This window comes from Rutidosis leptorrhynchoides, chromosome 3, assembly GCF_046630445.1.
Source record: "Rutidosis leptorrhynchoides isolate AG116_Rl617_1_P2 chromosome 3, CSIRO_AGI_Rlap_v1, whole genome shotgun sequence".
NCBI classification, from domain to species: domain Eukaryota; kingdom Viridiplantae; phylum Streptophyta; class Magnoliopsida; order Asterales; family Asteraceae; genus Rutidosis; species Rutidosis leptorrhynchoides.
In genome coordinates, this window is record NC_092335.1 from 50,983,409 (window position 1) to 51,010,408 (window position 27,000).

Consider the following 27,000-nt stretch of genomic DNA (forward strand, 5'->3'; position numbering starts at 1 on the left):
TAATTGATTTCGTTGCGAGGTTTTGACCTCTATATGAGACGTTTTTCAAAGACTGCATTCATTTTAAAACAAACCATAACCTTTATTTCATCAATAAAGGTTTAAAAAGCTTTACGTAGATTATTAAATAATGATAATCTAAAATATCCTGTTTACACACGACCATTACATAATGGTTTACAATACAAATATGTTACAACAAAATAAGTTTCTTGAATGCAGTTTTTACACAATATCATACAAGCATGGACTCCAAATCTCGTCCTTATTTAAGTATGCGACAGCGGAAGCTCTTAATAATCACCTGAGAATAAACATGCTTAAAACGTCAACAAAAATGTTGGTGAGTTATAGGTTTAACCTATATATATCAAATCGTAACAATAGACCACAAGATTTCATATTTCAATACACATCCCATACATAGAGATAAAAATCATTCATATGGTGAACACCTGGTAATCGACATTAACAAGATGCATATATAAGAATATCCCCATCATTCCGGGACACCCTTCGGATATGATATAAATTTCGAAGTACTAAACCATCCGGTACATTGGATGGGGTTTGTTAGGCCCAATAGATCTATCTTTAGGATTCGCGTCAATTAGGGTGTCTGTTCCCTAATTCTTAGATTACCAGACTTAATAAAAAGGGGCATATTCGATTTCGATAATTCAACCATAGAATGTAGTTTCACGTACTTGTGTCTATTTTGTAAATCATTTATAAAACCTGCATGTATTCTCATCCCAAAAATATTAGATTTTAAAAGTGGGACTATAACTCACTTTCACAGATTTTTTACTTCGTCGGGAAGTAAGACTTGGCCACTGGTTGATTCACGAACCTATAACAATATATACATATATATCAAAGTATGTTCAAAATATATTTACAACACTTTTAATATATTTTGATGTTTTAAGTTTATTAAGTCAGCTGTCCTCGTTAGTAACCTACAACTAGTTGTCCACAGTTAGATGTACAGAAATAAATCGATAAATATTATCTTGAATCAATCCACGACCCAGTGTATACGTATCTCAGTATTGATCACAACTCAAACTATATATATTTTGGAATCAACCTCAACCCTGTATAGCTAACTCCAACATTCACATATAGAGTGTCTATGGTTGTTCCGAAATATATATAGATGTGTCGACATGATAGGTCGAAACATTGTATACGTGTCTATGGTATCTCAAGATTACATAATATACAATACAAGTTGATTAAGTTATGGTTGGAATAGATTTGTTACCAATTTTCACGTAGCTAAAATGAGAAAAATTATCCAATCTTGTTTTACCCATAACTTCTTCATTTTAAATCCGTTTTGAGTGAATCAAATTGCTATGGTTTCATATTGAACTCTATTTTATGAATCTAAACAGAAAAAGTATAGGTTTATAGTCAGAAAAATAAGTTACAAGTCGTTTTTGTAAAGGTAGTCATTTCAGTCGAAAGAACGACGTCTAGATGACCATTTTAGAAAACATACTTCCACTTTGAGTTTAACCATAATTTTTGGATATAGTTTCATGTTAATAATAAAAATCATTTTCTCAGAATAACAACTTTTAAATAAAAGTTTATCATAGTTTTTAATTAACTAACCCAAAACAGCCCGCGGTGTTACTACGACGGCGTAAATCCGGTTTTACGGTGTTTTTCGTGTTTCCAGGTTTTAAATCATTAAGTTAGCATATCATATAGATATAGAACATGTGTTTAGTTGATTTTAAAAGTCAAGTTAGAAGGATTAACTTTTGTTTGCGAACAAGTTTAGAATTAACTAAACTATGTTCTAGTGATTACAAGTTTAAACCTTCGAATAAGATAGCTTTATATGTATGAATCGAATGATGTTATGAACATCATTACTACCTTAAGTTCCTTGGATAAACCTACTGGAAAAGAAAAAAATGGATCTAGCTTCAACGGATCCTTGGATGGCTCGAAGTTCTTGAAGCAGAATCATGACACGAAAACAAGTTCAAGTAAGATCATCACTTGAAATAAGATTGTTATAGTTATAGAAATTGAACCAAAGTTTGAATATGATTATTACCTTGTATTAGAATGATAACCTACTGTGAGAAACAAATATTTCTTGAGGTTGGATGATCACCTTACAAGATTGGAAGTGAGCTAGCAAACTTGAAAGTATTCTAGATTTTATGTAACTAGAACTTGTAGAATATATGAAGAACACTTAGAACTTGAAGATAGAACTTGAGAGAGATCAATTAGATGAAGAAAATTGAAGAATTAAAGTGTTTGTAGGTGTTTTTGGTCGTTGGTGTATGGATTAGATATAAAGGATATGTAATTTTGTTTTCATGTAAATAAGTCATGAATGATTACTCATATTTTTGTAATTTTATGAGATATTTCATGCTAGTTGCCAAATGATGGTTCCCACATGTGTTAGGTGACTCACATGGGCTGCTAAGAGCTGATCATTGGAGTGTATATACCAATAGTACCTACATCTAAAAGCTGTGTATTGTACGAGTACGAATACGGGTGCATACTAGTAGAATTGTTGATGAAACTGAACGAGGATGTAATTGTAAGCATTTTTGTTAAGTAGAAGTATTTTGATAAGTGTATTGAAGTCTTTCAAAAGTGTATAAATACATATTAAAACACTACATGTATATACATTTTAACTGAGTCGTTAAGTCATCGTTAGTCGTTACATGTAAGTGTTGTTTTGAAACCTTTAGCTTAACGATCTTGTTAAATGTTGTTAATCCAATGTTTATAATATCAAATGAGATTTTAAATTATTATATTATCATGATATTATCATGTATGAATATCTCTTAGTATGATATATATACATTAAATGTCTTTACAACAATAATCGTTACATATATGTCTCGTTTAAAAATCATTAAGTTAGTAGTCTTGTTTTTACATATGTAGTTCATTGTTAATATACTTAATGGTATGTTTACTTATCATAGTATCATGTTAACTATATATATATATATATCCATATATATATGTCATCATATAGTTTTTACAAGTTTTAACGTTCGTGAATCACCGGTCAACTTGAGTGGTCAATTGTCTATATAAAACATATTTCAATTAATCAAGTCTTAACAAGTTTGATTGCTTAACATGTTGGAAACATTTAATCATGTAAATATCAATCTCAATTAATATATATAAACATGGGAAAGTTCGGGTCACTACAGTACCTACCCGTTAAATAAATTTCGTCCCGAAATTTTAAGCTGTTGAAGGTGTTGACGAATCTTCAGGAAATAGATGCGGGTATTTCTTCTTCATCTGATCTTCACGCTCCCAGGTGAACTCGGGTCCTCTACGAGCATTCCATCGAACCTTAACAATTGGTATCTTGTTTTGCTTAAGTCTTTTAACCTCACGATCCATTATTTCGACGGGTTCTTCGATGAATTGAAGTTTTTCGTTGATTTGGATTTCATCTAACGGAATAGTGAGATCTTCTTTAGCAAAACATTTCTTCAAATTAGAGACGTGGAAAGTGTTATGTGAAAGGACCCGTTCATATACATTATAAACGATTCACAATAGTTGATTACATTGCGAGGTATTTGACCTCTATATGATACATTTTACAAACATTGCATTCGTTTTTAAAAGACAATCTTTCTTTACATCGAAAATTGACAGGCATGAATACCATTTCATAATATCCACTATCCAACTATAAATTGATTTAATAATAATCTTTGATGAACTCAATGACTCGAATGCAACGTTCTTCGAAATATGCTATGAAAGACTCCAAGTAATATCTTTAAAATGAGCAAATGCATAGCGGAAGATTTCTTTAACACCTGAGAATAAACATGCTTTAAAGTGTCAACCAAAAGGTTGGTGAGTACATTAGTTTATCATAATCATTTATTTCCATCATTTTAATAGACCACAAGAATTTCATTTCCAGTTCTCATAAATATACGTCCCATGCATAGAGACAAAAATAATCATTCATATGGTGAACACCTGGTAACCGACATTAACTAGATACATATAAGAATATCCCCTATCATTCCGGGATCCTCCTTCGGACATGATATAAATTTTGAAGTACTAAAGCATCCGGTACTTTGGATGGGGTTTGTTAGGCCCAATAGATCTATCTTTAGGATTCGCGTCAATTAGGGTGTCTGTTCCCTAATTCTTAGATTACCAGACTTTAATAAAAAGGGGCATATTCGATTTCGATAATTCAACCATAGAATGTAGTTTCAATTACTTGTGTCTATTTCGTCAAACATTTATAAAAGCGCATGTATTCTCAGTCCCAAAAATATAAAGGGTAAAAAGGCAAATGAAACTCACCATACTGTATTTCATAGTAAAAATACATATAACGTCATTGAACAAGTGCAAGGTTGGCCTCGGATTCACGAACCTAAATTAATTATATATATTTATGTGTTGGTCAATATTTGTCTAACAAATTAGGTCAAGTCATAGTGTACCACAATCCTAATGCTCGAGACTAATATGCAAAAGTCAACAAAAGTAAATTTGACTCAAAATAATTTCCAAAAATCTATACATGATTAATATATAGTTTAAATATCGTTGTTTTATATTTTTAAATATTTTTAAAAGATTTATTGGAGTAAATAATATAATTTATTTATTAATAAATAAAATTTTATATTAAATTTATATAATAAAATATACTTTTATATATATTAAGTAATAAAATTTATAGGGTTCATTTAATATCATAAAGATAATATGATAGGTATTATTAAAGTAAGTTATTACACGTAGTAAAATATGTTTGTATCACATATTTATTTGATAAAATAATATCTATAATGATAGTAAGTAAAAGTTGTATTATTTTGTAATAATAATTATTATTATAAAAATATCAATATTTATAATTACTAAGATGACATTAGATAAAACGATAATTCTAATTATGATAACTTTAATATTTACGATAATTTTTAATATTATCTTTAAAATAATAATTCTATTTAAAATAATAATAATAATGATATTTTATAGTAACAATGACATTTCTATTAAAATGATAATTTTTGTTAAAATGATAGTTTTAATACTAACGATACTTTTAATAATAATAGTAATGATAAAAATAATAAGAACGATAATTTTATCTAAATCAATATCTTATAATATTTTAATTTCATCATGATACTCTTACCCATTATTTCCTAATCGTTTCGTTTAATAGCTTTTAATCGTCTTTTATATCGTGTTCATAATAATGATAATAATAGTAATCAAAATAATTAGGTGTTACAAATATTTGTTTTAATTACACTAATATTAATAATGATAGTTACTATAACATTATTAACGATAATACTAATAATTATCTTAATGATAATATAGTAATAATAATAATAATAACAATAACAATAACCATTTTTAAATAATGATATATATATATTAATAATGATAATAATAATAATAATAATACCAATAATAATAATAATAATTGGATAATAATAATAATACTAATTATAACTTTAACGATAATAACGATAGTAATAATAAAAAAAATAACAATTTTTAATGATAAATCCCTTTTATTGATAAAGATAATAATAATGATAATAATAAGATAAAACTAGAACGACGATAAAAACGACGATAATAATAATCATTTTTAATCCGTTCATCGAAACCATTCGATATCTAAAGGAAAAGTTCTTAATTTTTCGCTAGCTTTCCAAGGACATGCATATCTTATACCTTATCTCAACCGCAAGTGTAACTAATTCAACATTCAACCTAACCTGTCTAAGGGCAATATCAAAAGTACAAGCATGCATAATCCTAAATACTCGAGCACTAGTCAGGGATACACTATTAGTATGTAAAAGTTAAATTATGAGTACTCACGTATCAATATTGAGATTCAATATTGCAGGAAAGGTACGTAGATGCAACGGAAATGATAAACACTATATTGACCTCACGAGCATACCCATGAACCATACTCAATCACCTCCATAGCTATAACCCATAATTTCCTTAATCCTATCCCACTCGAAAAACAATTTCGAAATCACTCGGACAGCACTCCGTCGTAATATTTTATGTATATTAATAATATCTTGAAATAATACGGAGTAAATATATATATGTAAATCGATTGAGAGAGTTTAGAGAAAAATATTTTCAAGTTTCTATGAAATAATGAAACCTATTGAATTCTATTTATAATAGATTTTTGAATTATTAAAGTGAATTATTAAAGTGAATTATTGAAGTATGAATTATTAAAGTAAATTATTAAAGTATGAATTATTAAAGTATGAATTATTAAAGTGAATTATTAAAGTATGAATTATTAAAGTTAAAGTAAAGTAAAAATAAAGTAAAGGTAAAGTTTAAGTATAGTAAAAGTATAAAACTATGTACGTATAATACGCGTATAAATATATATAATATTAATTTAAATCGTTATATATATATAAAATAAAATATAAATATCGTTATCTTTATCATACTAGTTAAGTAATGAGTTGTCAAAAGTGGTTCTAGATATTTATAAAAGTTATATACGTTTTAATAATAAAGTTCTTTTTAAACTGAAAACGTTTTTGTACGTTTGAAACTAAATAGATCAATCGAGTCTTTATGAGATTCAATCTTTCACTATCCTTTGTCTAGTTCTCAATGATTGACAATTTGTTCTTATTTATAAATCACTTTACCATTTTTCGAATATTGTTAAAATGGAAAGATTTCTCAAATCAACGTGGGCCTTTCAACAGAGACTTGTAATCATAATTCAATATATCTGATAATTCAATCATTTGATCTTATCTTCTAATTCCATTGATAAATATTTTGAAACAGATACAATCATATAAAGTATTTAATCTAATATTTTATTTACGTTTCAAGTTATAATATATATACACATATACATATATAATCATATTCGTTTAATGGTTCGTGAATCGTTGGAACTTGGTCGAGGTTGAATGAATGTATGAACATAGTTTAAAATTCTTGAAATCTAACTTAACAAATATTGCTTATCGTGTCGGAAACATATAAAGATTAAAGTTTAAATTTGGTTGGAAATTTACGGGTTGTCACAGTACCTACCCGTTAAAGAAATTTCGTCCCGAAATTTGAGTGGAAAGGTCGTGAATGATAATAAGTATGTTTTCATGATGCATACTGGCTAAAAATTAGAGTTTTATCATCAGCGAATAATTTGGATAAACAATCCATTTATATGAAGAGTACGAATGAAGCTAACATAGAAGAGTGAAATGAGTAAGTGTAGATTCATCTTATCATTTGACGTAGATATGATTGATTCCCAGATTTCAAGGGATTTGAAGAAAATCTTCTTAATAAGATTTGACTCTCCGGTAATCAAGGGAATTAGGATCCGCTTTAAATGCGATCGTCCATTTTAATTGTTCTGTCGGAGATTTTCTTATAAATTCACCTCCTTCGTTTCCTTACAACTCACACCTTCTGTTGATGCATTTTATGCAAGTCCCTAGACATCTACCCACGTCCATTGCAGGTACAACAGTTTACAGGCCACCATGATTGCTCGTTATTATCCTATACGTGTTTGTATGTGGTTACAGGAACTGCAGGAACGAGATTTAGATGTTTGACTATGTTAGACTTAGTTAGACGTACGAGTGAAGCCTCACTAGTACGGCTGACAGGCTCATACGCACGGTTGATGCTGAGCTAAGTCACAATTACAACCTAAATGAGAAGACACGAGTGAGTGATCACCCGTACGGCTGATGAAGCCAACCCGTACGTGTGATGAATGAATCGTATGGGTGAGTCAACATCAGGGGTATATAAAGTCTTATGTTCTTCATTTTAGGTTAAGCCTCTCATTTGTTACACACACTCAGATCTAGTGAGCTCCTCCAATTTTCTCTCAGTCTAAATCACCCAGGTGGTGAATAATAGCTCTAGGTGTTGATCTAATCACACTTGATTTAGTTGTGGTTTGACTAAATTAATCAAAAAAAATTAACCTATTCACTAGAGGGTTTGATTCACTTATTCCGCCATTGTGTGAGTTAAATCTGTTGATTTTTAAGTTCCTAGTCATGTTTCATCACCTTCTATTCTTTCCCCCTCAACTCATATTTTAAAGTATTCATCAATATGCTCCATCCAGTTCTGATTCTCGATATACTTCTAACTTTCATATCGGTCATTCTTCTTTTTCATCTACCGCCGGAAGAATCTATTTACTTCTACTATACTCTTGGGTTTATAGTGTTTCTAGTTCTCCCGTGTCTTTATATTGCTATATGCATCGATATATATGGTTTATAATTTCTGGTTTATCGTTGGGCTTTATATGTTCCCTTATATTTCAAAGTCTCTGCTTCTGTCTTCTATAATCATTATCATTAACAGTTAATGCTCTCTTTTATTTGCTTCAATTTATACCCCAATTTTTTTTTCGGAGTTTTGTCCTTTTGTTTCTTCTTCTTGCGATTAAGCACCGCTTGTAATGGTCCAGAATTCACAGATATGAATTTCAGAATGAACATTGTTAATGTTCTAGGAAGGAAATTGTGATGGCACGATCTTGACTTGTCAAATTACTAGAATACCTTGGAAAAGGCCGAATTATCAAGAAATATTTTCTTGATATTTTAGAGGTTAAATAGAATACAAGAGTCGTATAATATGGCACATGATGATATTATGATCTGTGAATCATCACGTTCCATTTAGAAACTCAGCATGACTTACTGTAATATAATCACGTTGATCAAGTGTCATTATATTATACTAATTCATGCTTCAGTTCCCAACACTACTTCAAAATATTCCTATTTTAAACTTGAATGTTTCAGAATTTAGAAACTAAAATAGTTTCTTTTATGATGTAATATAGATAGTGCGAAGAGGTAAATGATTTCAAATAAGAAAAATTAAGAAAATATCTTCAGAAATATGGAGGATATTTATAATGAAAGATATGATGATATTTTAGAATTTCTAATATCAGAGGATGATGAAGAATATTGTTCGCAGGGGTTTAGAGTCAGGAGCAAGGTATTCGTTAATGACTTCAGCAGGTACTGAATCATTTGGATCCTTTGAAGTCAGGTTCAGTCTTTGTAATTTGTCCAAAGCCTCATTCCTACTTTGCTCAATCCGTTTTTCAGTTCCAAAACTTCCTTTTTCTGCGCTTTGCCAGCACACTTCATCATTATCATTCAGCTTTTACCGTTTAAAGTCGTTTTTAGTTTTTGTTGCTTCATCAGCATTTTTTCCATTTTCGGAGAACCAATTCTTAGTTCGGAGTGTTTTTCAGAAACTTCACATTCAAATTAAGTCCAGAAGATAGACGTTATATACACACATATAACTGTTGGCGTAGACATGCTGCGAGATTTCAAAATACTGATTGCTAATTCCCAATGATTCGTATGGCAATTCTCATTACAAGATGCGAATGAGTAAATGATGGGGTTTCAATAAATAATTATAATGACTTTTTGGAGAGGCTAAAGTCAAAGGGTAATGAAGTTGTTGGTACATCTGCTAATAATGTGGTGGAATGTAAAAGGTTCCCTGGTAACGATGGTGTATATCTCAAGGTTATAATAAGGTTAGTCTGACTGAAAAGTAGAAGTTGACTTGCTGGAGCTGTGACAAAACTGGCTACTTTGAATAGGAGTCGCAAAGTTATTTTTGCTAATAAATGCCAAAGAATCTGACGCGGATACGTTGTTTAAACTTTTACTTTGGTTTCAAGAGTTTTTCGGGTACATAACTGTGGGTAACATGTGGTTGGATCATCATCTCGATTGCTCATCATTCGAAGTGTCTTCAGAAATTTTTGAAGGGTTTGAACACAGATTGTAATCGTTAACATACATTTGATGTTCTAACACAGTTTTGAAGTCAAAATATAGCTTGTGAAAGATGTAAGGATCTAAGAGTGATGATTTTGGTCATATCTCGAGTTGAATTTTGAGATTTCAAAATCAGAATATGTAATTAAATTTTGAATGAGTATGGTTGTTTTGATTTCTATAAAAGAATGTATATTGTTGTGAAAGTAGGGAGTATAATGGATAATTTGCTGAATCAGATTCGAAGAATGTAATATATTATTTGTGAATTTATATATCTCTCGGGTATTACCTACCTGTTAAAAAAAAAAATTTCACAATTAATATTTTGTACAAAAGAATTTTATTACAGTCTTTATGAAAATATATATATGTATATTTTCTTCAGATGTAACATAGATTTAATGAGTTAATGTTAAATTAAACTCATTTGATTTACGGTTGAAACTAGAATTTAATAATCCCTAAAGGCTTTAAAAAGTACATAACTTTTACGCAGTATTTCTTTAATGACATTGAAATTATGAATCAATACTTCGTTATTTGTTGATGTATGATGTTCGGTTCGTGGAATTCTTGTGAATTTCGCAAAGTACGAATGATGTTATCTGAAAAGTTTCGGGTACATCGATGATGAAAGTGTAAAATCAAATATATACTTGATTTATTATGAATTGGAATTTGTTGAATTGCGACAGAGATTGTAGTTAACGCTGGTTAAGTTGCGGCCGAAAGACGTACATTATTGCATATTTGTAATATGAATTAACCGAGTAGTTAAGATTCACACACAATAGTTTAGCACGGAAAGATTTATTTCAAAATATATATATATATATATATATATATATATATATATATATATATATATATATATATATAACATACATATAATTTCTTGAGAGGGAATGAGTTAATTCTTCATAACTCGTTGATATAATATACACGTTATTGATTCGTAATGATGTCCACAGTGATTCTTGAACTGACGGAGTTTGTGATGTTATCGGTGTTGTTGATTCGGATGTTGACTGTACTGACGATGCTGGTAACTCTGACGGTACTGCTGATGCTGTTGGTAAAGCAAGTTTAGCTTGTTAATCACACACCATTTTTGTCAGGGTTTCTACTCTTCCTTCTAACATTTTTGGTTCGCTTAACTGATTTATGGTTAGGGCTAGATTAGATATTCTCTAAGACTTTAGAGATTACATAATCGCCGCAGAATGTTTCTCCAATGAAGTTATGAATTAATACTTCGTTAGTTATTGTTGTTGGTACTCCTTGGTACCTATGGTGCGTATGACGTTGATGCTCGTGGGACAGATTGTGAAGTTGAGGTTTACGACGCGGTTGTGGTTGGAGGTGGTAATGGTACTATTGGTGTTGATGATGGTGGTACTGGTTATGCTGCTGATGCTGCTGCTGCTGGTGTTTGTAATCTCTGCACCATATTCTCCAAAGCCACTACCCGAGCACGAAGCTCGTTGACTTCTTCTATTACACCGGGGTGATTGTTGGTTCGGACGAGCGGATAAATAAAATCTAAAATTTGATGTAATATATAATCGTGACGAGATACTCTGGAAATGAGCGAGAAAATGGTGTTTCGGACAGGTTCGCCGGTAAGTGCTTCAGGTTCTTCATCAAGAGGGCAATGTGGTGGATGGAAGGGATCACCTTCTTCTTGTCTCCAATGATTGAGGAGGCTACGAACCCATCCCCAATTCATCCAGAATAGGTGATGACTGATTGGTTGATCTATTCCGGTCACACTGCTTTCGGAGCTTGAATGGGATTCCATTTCGGAATCTGAGTGAATTGAACTGATGACGAATTCTATTTCGTACAATTGGATAAAGGATTTTTTTTTTTTTTTTTATGAAATGATTTTGGCTAACGGATGGTATTCTAATTACATAGAATATATATATATATATATATATATATATATATATATATATATATATATATATATATATATATATATATATATATATATATATATATATAGATCAAAAGATTTCGTAGATTACGGAGGACTTTGCGGGATATGTCAGGCAAAGTTTAAAGTAACAGATACGATAAGATATGATTTAGCAGATATGCTAAGATATGAATTTTTGTCTATACACTATTCATGCAATCAATGCAGCAAGACTTGTCTTAAACTAAAAATGATAAGCAGGTAATTTCCTGAGGATGATAAGTAATTAATTTTTGACACAAAATGATAAGCAAAACTTTTGACATGCAGACACGGTCGAAGTCCAGACTCACTAATGCATCCTATCGACTTATCAGTTAGACACACTAATGCAGACCTGGTTCGCTAAGACCACCGCTCTGATACCAACTGAAAGGACCCGTTCATATACATTATAAACGATTCACAATAGTTGATTACATTGCGAGGTATTTGACCTCTATATGATACATTTTACAAACATTGCATTCGTTTTTAAAAGACAATCTTTCTTTACATCGAAAATTGACAGGCATGCATACCATTTCATAATATCCACTATCCAACTATAAATTGATTTAATAATAATCTTTGATGAACTCAATGACTCGAATGCAACGTTCTTCGAAATATGCTATGAAAGACTCCAAGTAATATCTTTAAAATGAGCAAATGCACAGCGGAAGATTTCTTTAACACCTGAGAATAAACATGCTTTAAAGTGTCAACCAAAAGGTTGGTGAGTACATTAGTTTATCATAATCATTTATTTCCATCATTTTAATAGACCACAAGAATTTCATTTCCAGTTCTCATAAATATACGTCCCATGCATAGAGACAAAAATAATCATTCATATGGTGAACACCTGGTAACCGACATTAACTAGATACATATAAGAATATCCCCTATCATTCCGGGATCCTCCTTCGGACATGATATAAATTTCGAAGTACTAAAGCATCCGGTACTTTGGATGGGGTTTGTTAGGCCCAATAGATCTATCTTTAGGATTCGCGTCAATTAGGGTGTCTGTTCCCTAATTCTTAGATTACCAGACTTTAATAAAAAGGGGCATATTCGATTTCGATAATTCAACCATAGAATGTAGTTTCAATTACTTGTGTCTATTTCGTCAAACATTTATAAAAGCGCATGTATTCTCAGTCCCAAAAATATAAAGGGTAAAAAGGCAAATGAAACTCACCATACTGTATTTCGTAGTAAAAATACATATAACGTCATTGAACAAGTGCAAGGTTGGCCTCGGATTCACGAACCTAAATTAATTATATATATTTATGTGTTGGTCAATATTTGTCTAACAAATTAGGTCAAGTCATAGTGTACCACAATCCTAATGCTCGAGACTAATATGCAAAAGTCAACAAAAGTAAATTTGACTCAAAATAATTTCCAAAAATCTATACATGATTAATATATAGTTTAAATATCGTTGTTTTATATTTTTAAATATTTTTAAAAGATTTATTGGAGTAAATAATATAATTTATTTATTAATAAATAAAATTTTATATTAAATTTATATAATAAAATATACTTTTATATATATTAAGTAATAAAATTTATAGGGTTCATTTAATGTCATAAAGATAATATGATAGGTATTATTAAAGTAAGTTATTACACGTAGTAAAATATGTTTGTATCACATATTTATTTGATAAAATAATATCTATAATGATAGTAAGTAAAAGTTGTATTATTTTGTAATAATAATTATTATTATAAAAATATCAATATTTATAATTACTAAGATGACATTAGATAAAACGATAATTCTAATTATGATAACTTTAATATTTACGATAATTTTTAATATTATCTTTAAAATAATAATTCTATTTAAAATAATAATAATAATGATATTTTATAGTAACAATGACATTTCTATTAAAATGATAATTTTTGTTAAAATGATAGTTTTAATACTAACGATACTTTTAATAATAATAGTAATGATAAAAATAATAAGAACGATAATTTTATCTAAATCAATATCTTATAATATTTTAATTTCATCATGATACTCTTACCCATTATTTCCTAATCGTTTCGTTTAATAGCTTTTAATCGTCTTTTATATCGTGTTCATAATAATGATAATAATAGTAATCAAAATAATTAGGTATTACAAATATTTGTTTTAATTACACTAATATTAATAATGATAGTTACTATAACATTATTAACGATAATACTAATAATTATCTTAATGATAATATAGTAATAATAATAATAATAACAATAACAATAACCATTTTTAAATAATGATATATATATATTAATAATGATAATAATAATAATAATAATACCAATAATAATAATAATAATTGGATAATAATAATAATACTAATTATAACTTTAACGATAATAACGATAGTAATAATAAAAAAAATAACAATTTTTAATGATAAATCCCTTTTATTGATAAAGATAATAATAATGATAATAATAAGATAAAACTAGAACGACGATAAAAACGACGATAATAATAATCATTTTTAATCCGTTCATCGAAACCATTCGATATCTAAAGGAAAAGTTCTTAATTTTTCGCTAGCTTTCCAAGGACATGCATATCTTATACCTTATCTCAACCGCAAGTGTAACTAATTCAACATTCAACCTAACCTGTCTAAGGGCAATATCAAAAGTACAAGCATGCATAATCCTAAATACTTGAGCACTAGTCAGGGATACACTATTAGTATGTAAAAGTTAAATTATGAGTACTCACGTATCAATATTGAGATTAAATATTGCAGGAAAGGTACGTAGATGCAACGGAAATGATAAACACTATATTGACCTCACGAGCATACCCATGAACCATACTCAATCACCTCCATAGCTATAACCCATAATTTCCTTAATCCTATCCCACTCGAAAAACAATTTCGAAATCACTCGGACAGCACTCCGTCGTAATATTTTATGTATATTAATAATATCTTGAAATAATACGGAGTAAATATATATATGTAAATCGATTGAGAGAGTTTAGAGAAAAATATTTTCAAGTTTCTATGAAATAATGAAACCTATTGAATTCTATTTATAATAGATTTTTGAATTATTAAAGTGAATTATTAAAGTATGAATTATTAAAGTGAATTATTAAAGTGAATTATTAAAGTAAATTATTAAAGTATGAATTATTAAAGTATGAATTATTAAAGTGAATTATTAAAGTATGAATTATTAAAATTAAAGTAAAGTAAAAATAAAGTAAAGGTAAAGTTTAAGTATAGTAAAAGTATAAAACTATGTACGTATAATACGCGTATAAATATATATAATATTAATTTAAATCGTTATATATATAAAATAAAATATAAATATCGTTATCTTTATCATACTAGTTAAGTAATGAGTTGTCAAAAGTGGTTCTAGATATTTATAAAAGTTATATACGTTTTAATAATAAAGTTCTTTTTAAACTGAAAACGTTTTTGTACGTTTGAAACTAAATAGATCAATCGAGTCTTTATGAGATTCAATCTTCCACTATCCTTTGTCTAGTTCTCAATGATTGACAATTTGTTCTTATTTATAAATCACTTTACCATTTTCCGAATATTGTTAAAATGGAAAGATTTCTCAAATCAACGTGGGCCTTTCAACAGAGACTTGTAATCATAATTCAATATATCTGATAATTCAATCATTTGATCTTATCTTCTAATTCCATTGATAAATATTTTGAAACAGATACAATCATATAAAGTATTTAATCTAATATTTTGTTTACGTTTCAAGTTATAATATATATACACATATACATATATAATCATATTCGTTTAATGGTTCGTGAATCGTTGGAACTTGGTCGAGGTTGAATGAATGTATGAACATAGTTTAAAATTCTTGAAATTTAACTTAACAAATATTGCTTATCGTGTCGGAAACATATAAAGATTAAAGTTTAAATTTGGTTAGAAATTTCCGGGTTGTCACATTATGTACAGCCGCGAGTTGTTGAGGTAACTCAAGTCGGTAAGCTACTGGTCCGACACGATTAATAATCTTGAATGGTCCAATATACCTTGGATTTAATTTCCCTCGTTTACCAAATCGAACAACGCCTTTCCAAGGTGCAACTTTAAGCATGACCATCTTTCCAATTTCAAATTCTATATCTTTTCTTTTAATGTCAGCGTAGCTCTTTTGTCGACTTTGGACGGTTTTCAACCGTTGTTGAATTTGGATGATCTTCTCGGTAGTTTCTTGTATAATCTCTGGACCCGTAATCTGTCTATCCCCCACTTCACTCCAAAAAATCGGAGACCTGCACTTTCTACCATAAAGTGCTTCAAACGGCGCCATCTCAATGCTTGAATGGTAGCTGTTGTTGTAGGAAAATTCTGCTAACGGTAGATGTCGATCCCAACTGTTTCCGAAATCAATAACACATGCTCGTAGCATGTCTTCAAGCGTTTGTATCGTCCTTTCGCTCTGCCCATCAGTTTGTGGATGATAGGCAGTACTCATGTCTAGACGAGTTCCTAATGCTTGCTGTAATGTCTGCCAGAATCTTGAAATAAATCTGCCATCCCTATCAGAGATAATAGAGATTGGTATTCCATGTCTGGAGACGACTTCCTTCAAATACAGTCGTGCTAACTTCTCCATCTTGTCATCTTCTCTTATTGGTAGGAAGTGTGCTGATTTGGTGAGACGATCAACTATTACCCAAATAGTATCAAAACCACTTGCAGTCCTTGGCAATTTAGTGATGAAATCCATGGTAATGTTTTCCCATTTCCATTCTGGGATTTCGGGTTGTTGAAGTAGACCTGATGGTTTCTGATGCTCAGCTTTGACCTTAGAACACGTCAAACATTCTCCTACGTATTTAGCAACATCGGCTTTCATACCCGGCCACCAAAAATGTTTCTTGAGATCCTTGTACATCTTCCCCGTTCCAGGATGTATTGAGTATCTGGTTTTATGATCTTCTCTAAGTACCATTTCTCTCATATCTCCAAATTTTGGTACCCAAATCCTTTCACCCCTATACCGGGTTCCGTCTTCCCGAATATTAAGATGCTGCTCCAATCCTTTGGGTATTTCATCCTTTAAATTTCCTTCTTTTAAAACTCCTTGTTGCGCCTCCTTTATTTGAGTAGTAAGGTTATTATGAATCATTATATTCATAGATTTTACTCGAATGGGTTCTCTGTCCTTCCTGCTCAAGGCATCGGCTACCACATTTGCCTTTCCCGGGTGGTAACGAATCTCAAAGTCGTAATCATTCAACAATTCAATCCACCTACGCTGCCTCATATTCAGTTGTTTCTGATTAAATATGTGTTGAAGACTTTTGTGGTCGGTATATATAATACTTTTGACCCCATATAAGTAGTGCCTCCAAGTCTTTAATGCAAAAACAACCGCGCCTAATTCCAAATCATGCGTCGTATAATTTTGCTCGTGAATCTTCAATTGTCTAGACGCATAAGCAATCACCTTCGTTCGTTGCATTAATACACAACCGAGACCTTGCTTTGATGCGTCACAATAAATCACAAAATCATCATTCCCTTCAGGCAATGACAATATAGGTGCCGTAGTTAGCTTTTTCTTCAATAACTGAAACGCTTTCTCTTGTTCATCCTTCCATTCAAATTTCTTCCCTTTATGCGTTAATGCAGTCAAGGGTTTTTCTATTCTGGAAAAGTCTTGGATGAACCTTCTGTAGTAACCAGCTAGTCCTAAAAACTGGCGTATGTGTTTCGGAGTTTTCGGGGTTTCCCACTTTTCAACAGTTTCTATCTTTGCCGGATCCACCTTAATACCTTCTTTGTTCACTGTGTGACCGAGGAATTGAACTTCTTCCAACCAAAATGCACACTTTGAAAACTTAGCGTACAATTCTTCCTTCCTCAATACTTCTAACACTTTTCTCAAATGTTCACCGTGTTCTTGGTCATTCTTTGAGTAAATAAGTATGTCATCAATGATAACAATGACAAACTTGTCAAGGTATGGTCCACACACTCGGTTCATAAGGTCCATGAACACAGTTGGTGCATTAGTTAAACCAAACGGCATGACCATAAACTCGTAATGACCGTAACGTGTTCTGAAAGCAGTCTTTGGAATATCATCTTCTTTCACCCGCATTTGATGATACCCGGAACGTAAGTCAATCTTTGAATAAACAGACGAGCCTTGTAGTTGATAAAATAAGTCGTCGGTTCTCGGTAGTGGGTAGCGGTTCTTGATGGTAAGTTTGTTCAACTCTCGGCAGTCGATACACAACCTGAATGTACCATCTTTCTTCTTGAAAAACAAAACAGGAGCTCCCCACGGTGATGTGCTTGGTCGAATGAAACCACGCTCTAAAAGTTCTTGTAATTGGCTTTGCAGTTCTTTCATCTCGCTGGGTGCGAGTCTGTAAGGAGCACGAGCTATTGGTGCAGCTCCTGGTACAAGATCTATTTGAAATTCAACAGATCGATGTGGAGGTAGTCCCGGTAATTCTTTCGGAAATACATCGGGAAATTCTTTTGCGACGGGAACATCATTGATGCTCTTTTCTTCAGTTTGTACTTTCTCGACGTGTGTTAGAACAGCATAGCAACCTTTTCTTATTAGTTTTTGTGCCTTCAAATTACTAATAAGATGTAGCTTCGTGTTGCCCTTTTCTCCGTACACCATTAAGGGTTTTCCTTTTTCTCGTATAATGCGAATTGCATTTTTGTAATAAACGATCTCTGCTTTCACTTCTTTCAACCAGTCCATACCGATTATCACATCAAAACTCCCTAACTCTACTGGTATCAAATCAATCTTAAATGTTTCGCTAACCAGTTTAATTTCTCGATTCCGACATATATTATCTGCTGAAATTAATTTACCATTTGCTAATTCGAGTAAAAATTTGCTATCCAAAGGCGTCAATGGACAACTTAATTTAGCACAAAAATCTCTACTCATATAGCTTCTATCCGCACCCGAATCAAATAAAACGTAAGCAGATTTATTGTCAATAATAAACGTACCCGTAACAAGCTCCGGGTCTTCCTGTGCCTCTGCCGCAATAATATTGAAAACTCTTCCGCGGCCTTGTCCATTTGTGTTCTCCTGGTTCGGGCAATTTCTAATAATGTGGCCCGGTTTTCCACATTTATAACAAACTACATTGGCATAAATTGCTCCGACACTACTTGCTCCGCCATTACTCGTTCCGACACCATTTGTTCCTTTCGTTCTGTTAACCCTTGGTCCGTAGACATCACACTTTGCCGCGCTATGACCATTTCTTTTACACTTGTTGCAAAATTTGGTGCAGAACCCCGAGTGATACTTTTCACACCTTTGGCATAGCTGCTTCTGATTGTTGTTGTTGTTGCGGTTATTATTATTGTTAAGATGATTGTTGTGGTTGTTGTTGTTGTTGTTGTTGGGCCGTTTGTTGTAGTTGCGATTGATGTTGCGATTGTTAGGATAGTTGTTGCGATTATTGTTATAATTGCTGTTGTTGTTGTATTGGTGATTCTTATCACCGTTTTCCTCCCACTTTCTTTTGACTTGCTTCACATTTGCCTCTTCAGCAGTCTGTTCTTTAATTCTTTCTTTAATCTGGTTCACTAGTTTGTGAGCCATTCTACATGCCTGTTGTATGGAGGCGGGCTCGTGTGAACTTATATCTTCTTGGATTCTTTCCGGTAATCCTTTCACAAATGCATCGATCTTCTCTTCCTCATCTTCGAATGCTCCCGGACACAATAGGCACAATTCTGTGAATCGTCTTTCGTACGTGGTAATATCAAATCCTTGGGTTCGTAACCCTCTAAGTTCTGTCTTGAGCTTATTGACCTCGGTTCTGGGACGGTACTTCTCGTTCATCAAGTGCTTGAATGCTGACCACGGTAGTGCGTACGCATCGTCTTGTCCCACTTGCTCTAGATAGGTATTCCACCATGTTAACGCAGAACCTGTGAAGGTATGCGTAGCGTACTTTACTTTGTCCTCTTCAGTACACTTACTTATAGCAAACACCGATCCGACCTTCTCGGTCCACCGTTTCAATTCGATCGGTCCTTCGGTTCCATCAAATTCCAAAGGTTTGCAGGCAATGAATTCTTTGTAGGTGCATCCTACACGATTTCCTGTACTGCTAGATCCAAGGTTATTGTTGGTATGTAGCGCATCATGTACTGCGGCTATGTTTGAAGCTAGAAAAGTACGGAATTCCTCTTCATTCATATTCACGGTGTGTCGAGTAGTCGGTGCCATTTCCTTCAAAATAGTCAAATGGAACAAGTTAATCATACAGAATATCAAGAGTAGTTAATAGTATTTCGTAGCATAATATGAACTCATTTATAAAAGCTTTTTCTTCATATTAGCTTTTTATAAGTTTAAATTCGGGTAGTACCTACCCGTTAAGTTCATACTTAGTAGCTAATATACAATTCAACTACTACAATTCTATATGAAAAACTGATTATAATAATATTTCGCGTTCAAACTTTTATACAATATTTTACAAACTTACAATACCGCTTATTTTACATAAAGCATGAAATATAGCACACAATAACTTTGATACAAGATAGTTGTGAAGATAATTCTAGCTAGTACACAAGTCGTTCAGCAAAGGCAATAAAGACACGTAATTCATACGTCCAGAAACAAGTCATGCATTCTGGTTTTACTAGGACTACTTCCCATCCTTGGTCTTGTGGAACATAACTGTTATGGCCGTTGATAAGACAGCGTGTTGTAACGTCGTCAAAGGGACGAGGGTTACGTAATGTCCAACAGTCCCGTAACAATCTAAAAACCTCATTTCTTACCCCAATTACCGACTCCGTCACTTGTGGGAACGTTTTGTTTAATAGTTGTAGGCCGATGTTCTTGTTCTCACTTTGGTGAGAAGCGAACATTACTAATCCGTAAGCATAACATGCTTCTTTATGTTGCATGTTAGCCGCTTTTTCTAAATCACGAAGTCCAATATTCGGATATATTGAGTCAAAATAATTTCTTAACCCATTGCGTAAAATAGCATTTGGGTTCCCCGCAATATATGCGTCAAAGTAAACACATCGTAACTTATAGATTTCCCAATGTGATATCCCCCATCTTTCGAACGAAAGCCTTTTATAAACCAAGGCATTCTTGGAACGTTCTTCGAATGTCTTACAAACTGATCTCGCCTTAAATAGTTGTGCCGAAGAATTCTGACCGACTCTAGACAAGATTTCATCAATCATGTCTCCAGGTAGGTCTCTTAAAATATTGGGTTGTCTATCCATTTTGTGTTTTTATACTGTAAAATAGACAAGAGTTAGATTCATAAAAAAATACTTATTAATACAAGCAATTTTTACATATATCATAAAGCATAAGCACACTATATTACATATATTACACCACACGAATACAACTATCTTATTCCGACTCGCTTGTTTCTTCTTCTTCGGTTTTGGTTCGTTTTGCCAAGTTTCTAGGGATATATGATGTTCCCCTAATACGAGCCGTCGTTATCCACATTGGTTTAGAAAAACCTGGTGGTTTAGAGGTTCCCGGGTCATTATTACAACTTAAGGACTTCGGGGGTTGACGATACATATAAAGTTCATCGGAGTTGGAATTAGATTTCTCTATTTTTATGCCCTTTCCCTTATTATTTTCTTTTGCCCTTTTAAATTCAGTTGGGGTAATTTCTATAACATCTCCGGAATTCTCGTCGGAATCCGATTCATCGGAGAATTGGTAATCCTCCCAATATTTTGCTTCCTTGGCGGAAACACCATTAACCATAATTAACCTTGGTCGGTTGGTTGAGGATTTTCTTTTACTTAACCGTTTTATTATTTCCCCCACCGGTTCTATTTCTTCATCCGGTTCCGATTCTTCTTCCGGTTCCGACTCTTCTTCCGGTTCCTCTTCGGGAACTTGTGAATCAGTCCACGAATCATTCCAATTTACATTTGACTCTTCATTATTATTAGGTGAGTCAATGGGACTTGTTCTAGAGGTAGACATCTATCACATAATATCAAACGCGTTAAGAGATTAATATATCACATAATATTCACATGTTAAAAATATATAGTTTCCAACAAAATTTGTTAAGCAATCATTTTTCAAGTAAACACGGTCGAAGTCCAGAATTACTAATGCATCCTAACAAACTAGATAAGACACACTAATGCAAAATTCTGGTTCTCTAAGACCAACGCTCGGATACCAACTGAAATGTCCCGTTCTTATTGATTAAAAACGTTCCATATTAATTGATTTCGTTGCGAGGTTTTGACCTCTATATGAGACGTTTTTCAAAGACTGCATTCATTTTAAAACAAACCATAACCTTTATTTCATCAATAAAGGTTTAAAAAGCTTTACGTAGATTATCAAATAATGATAATCTAAAATATCCTGTTTACATACGACCATTACATAATGGTTTACAATACAAATATGTTACAACAAAATAAGTTTCTTGAATGCAGTTTTTACACAATATCATACAAGCATGGACTCCAAATCTCGTCCTTATTTAAGTATGCGACAGCGGAAGCTCTTAATAATCACCTGAGAATAAACATGCTTAAAACGTCAACAAAAATGTTGGTGAGTTATAGGTTTAACCTATATATATCAAATCGTAACAATAGACCACAAGATTTCATATTTCAATTCACATCCCATTCATAGAGATAAAAATCATTCATATGGTGAACACCTGGTAATCGACATTAACAAGATGCATATATAAGAATATCCCCATCATTCCGGGACACCCTTCGGATATGATATAAATTTCGAAGTACTAAACCATCCGGTACTTTGGATGGGGTTTGTTAGGCCCAATAGATCTATCTTTAGGATTCGCGTCAATTAGGGTGTCTGTTCCCTAATTCTTAGATTACCAGACTTAATAAAAAGGGGCATATTCGATTTCGATAATTCAACCATAGAATGTAGTTTCACGTACTTGTGTCTATTTTGTAAATCATTTATAAAACCTGCATGTATTCTCATCTCAAAAATATTAGATTTTAAAAGTGGGACTATAACTCACTTTCACAGATTTTTTACTTCGTCGGGAAGTAAGACTTGGCCACTGTTTGATTCACGAACCTATAACAATATATACATATATATCAAAGTATGTTCAAAATATATTTACAACACTTTTAATATATTTTGACGTTTTAAGTTTATTAAGTCAGCTGTCCTCGTTAGTAATCTACAACTAGTTGTCCACAGTTAGATGTACAGAAATAAATCGATAAATATTATCTTGAATCAATCCACGACCCAGTGTATACGTATCTCAGTATTGATCACAACTCAAACTATATATATTTTGGAATCAACCTCAACCCTGTATAGCTAACTCCAACATTCACATATAGAGTGTCTATGGTTGTTCCGAAATATATATAGATGTGTCGACATGATAGGTCGAAACATTGTATACGTGTCTATGGTATCTCAAGATTACATAATATACAATACAAGTTGATTAAGTTATGGTTGGAATAGATTTGTTACCAATTTTCACGTAGCTAAAATGAGAAAAATTATCCAATCTTGTTTTACCAATAACTTCTTCATTTTAAATCCGTTTTGAGTGAATCAAATTGCTATGGTTTCATATTGAAATCTATTTTATGAATCTAAACAGAAAAATTATAGGTTTATAGTCGGAAAAATAAGTTACAAGTCGTTTTTGTAAAGGTAGTCATTTCAGTCGAAAGAACGACGTCTAGATGACCATTTTAGAAAACATACTTCCACTTTGAGTTTAACCATAATTTTTGGATATAGTTTCATGTTCATAATAAAAATCATTTTCTCAGAATAACAACTTTTAAATAAAAGTTTATCATAGTTTTTAATTAACTAACCCAAAACAGCCCGCGGTGTTACTACGACGGCGTAAATCCGGTTTTACGGTGTTTTTCGTGTTTCCAGGTTTTAAATCATTAAGTTAGCATATCATATAGATATAGAACATGTGTTTAGTTGATTTTAAAAGTCAAGTTAGAAGGATTAACTTTTGTTTGCGAACAAGTTTAGAATTAACTAAACTATGTTCTAGTGATTACAAGTTTAAACCTTCGAATAAGATAGCTTTATATGTATGAATCGAATGATGTTATGAACATTATTACTACCTTAAGTTCCTTGGATAAACCTACTGGAAAAGATAAAAATGGATCTAGCTTCAACGGATCCTTGGATGGCTCGAAGTTCTTGAAGTAGAATCATGACACGAAAACAAGTTCAAGTAAGATCATCACTTGAAATAAGATTGTTATAGTTATAGAAATTGAACAAAAGTTTGAATATGATTATTACCTTGTATTAGAATGATAACCTACTATAAGAAATAAAGATTTCTTGAAGTTGGATGATCACCTTACAAGATTGGAAGTGAGCTAGCAAACTTGAAAGTATTCTTGATTTTATGTAACTAGAACTTGTAGAATATATGAAGAACACTTAGAACTTGAAGATAGAACTTGAGAGAGATCAATTAGATGAAGAAAATTGAAGAATGAAAGTATTTGTAGGTGTTTTTGGTCGTTGGTGTATGGATTAGATATAAAGGATATGTAATTTTGTTTTCATGTAAATAAGTCATGAATGATTACTCATATTTTTGTAATTTTATGAGATATTTCATGCTAGTTGCCAAATGATGGTTCCCACATGTATTAGGTGACTCACATGGGCTGCTAAGAGCTGATCATTGGAGTGTATATACCAATAGTACATACATCTAAAAGCTGTGTATTGTACGAGTACGAATACAGGTGCATACGAGTAGAATTGTTGATGAAACTGAACGAGGATGTAATTGTAAGCATTTTTGTTAAGTAGAAGTATTTTGATAAGTGTATTGAAGTCTTTCAAAAGTGTATAAATACATATTAAAACACTACATGTATATACATTTTAACTGAGTCGTTAAGTCATCGTTAGTCGTTACATGTAAGTGTTGTTTTGAAACCTTTAGGTTAACGATCTTGTTAAATGTTGTTAATACAATGTTTAGAATATCAAATGAGATTTTAAATTATTATATTATCATGATATTATCATGTATTAATATCTCTTAGTATGATATATATACATTAAATGTCTTTACAACGATAATCGTTACATATATGTCTCGTTTAAAAATCATTAAGTTAGTAGTCTTGTTTTTACATATGTAGTTCATTGTTAATATACTTAATGGTATGTTTACTTATCATAGTATCATGTTAACTATATATATATATATCCATATATATATATGTCATCATATAGTTTTTACAAGTTTTAACGTTCGTGAATCACCGGTCAACTTGAGTGGTCAATTGTCTATATAAAACATATTTCAATTAATCAAGTCTTAACAAGTTTGATTGCTTAACATGTTGGAAACATTTAATCATGTAAATATCAATCTCAATTAATATATATAAACATGGGAAAGTTCAGGTCACTACACCCATCCCCAACTCATCCAGAATAGATGATGGCTGATTAGTTCGTTTGTTCCGGTTACGCTGCCGTGGGAGCTTGAAGAGTTTGAGAAATTCATATTATATGTTTGGAATAGGGTTTGATATGAAATGGGTATTGAATACCGAATGATATATTCGTCTCCTTGAATACGTATTTATAGCAAAAAGATTTCCGTAATTTACGGAGGAAATTTAGGATAAGTGGTAGACAAAGTTTATAGACATGATAATATATGATAAGATATGATGTGTCATCCATTTATGTAATAATGGTGGTATGACGTGTTGAGCTTTGTAACCAGATATTGATTAAATAATTTCAATTCGTATACTGTGATAACCCAATAATATTTTCCAGTTCGCAAACCGATGCATAAAGGCATAAGATACATGAGTGTTTGAAGTAGTAGCAGGAGCTTGTGGACGAATCGTTATCTTCAATAACATATAGAAGTTTGATAAACTTGATTGGTCATAAGTTTGAAAAAAAAAATTAAGTGGAATAAAGATGAATATGATATAAACGAAACACTTTATTTTATTAAGAACAAGGCTTTAAACAAGCCTTCTTATTACATGATTCGGGGATAAAAATAGTTTAAGGCCTAGCCTTTTCATAGATAGAAAATAACTAGGAAATATTAAGATTGAAGTAGTCTTCATATTTCTTCTTCTCGTCCTCAACCTCCTTCATAAACTTCTCAAACTTGTCGTTCTTCTCCTTTTGTTCCTCATAAAGATACTCGATGTTATCATAAAGATTAGAAACATCATTGTTGATTACATGGTACTTGTGGTCCCTCATATAAAGTTGATTATTCACGCGGTTTTCCTCCATCTTCAATCTAAAGTCAACATCTTCTCTTAGGTAGGAGAGATATTGCTTCCCCCATCGGGCATTTCTTGTAAGGGTGCAAACCAAAGTCCCACATCGGTCATGGGATAAAACAAATGTATGTATATAATCTCTTTCTTTAGCTCAGCATTTTCTTCCATGAGCTTCTTGATCGCTAGGTCTTTTTCCTTCATTTGAGCATCGATCCTTGCAATATGGCGAATAAGGTCATCGGTAGTTTTTCGCAGATTCATGAGCTCGTACTTGGCATCAACTTCATCGTACGAAGGAGATTGGGATCTTTTCTTTGACGGCCCAGTTTCTTTAAAACATTTCCTCTTGTCTTTATTCCTTGGGGTTGGATAGTATTCAGGAGACCCATGTAACTTTAGAGTAGTATTTGGGCTATAATTTGGTGAGGGAGGACCACCAAAGCCATAAGGTGGACTTTGGACTGGTCTTTCTGTGGAAGACCTTTCAGTATCTTTTTCGGTTGGCTTGAAAAGATTCATTTTGGTCGTTTGATGATAATTAGACATCCTAACATTAGGAAGGATATTTTGATTAGAATCTTTAAGTCAAGTTTATTAAAGCATAATCGTTAAGATTATGGGGCAATCCTAAGTGCTTTAATTCTAAGGCAGGAAAGGTTATAGTTTCCTAGATTGCTAAGGCACCCTAGCTAACAAGTAAGGCACACATAAAAATGCAATCCTGGTTCTCTATAACAGCCTGGTTATGCTCTGATACCAATCTGTAACGTCCTCCCAATAGGGTCTGGAAGGAACGTCACTATTATCAAAA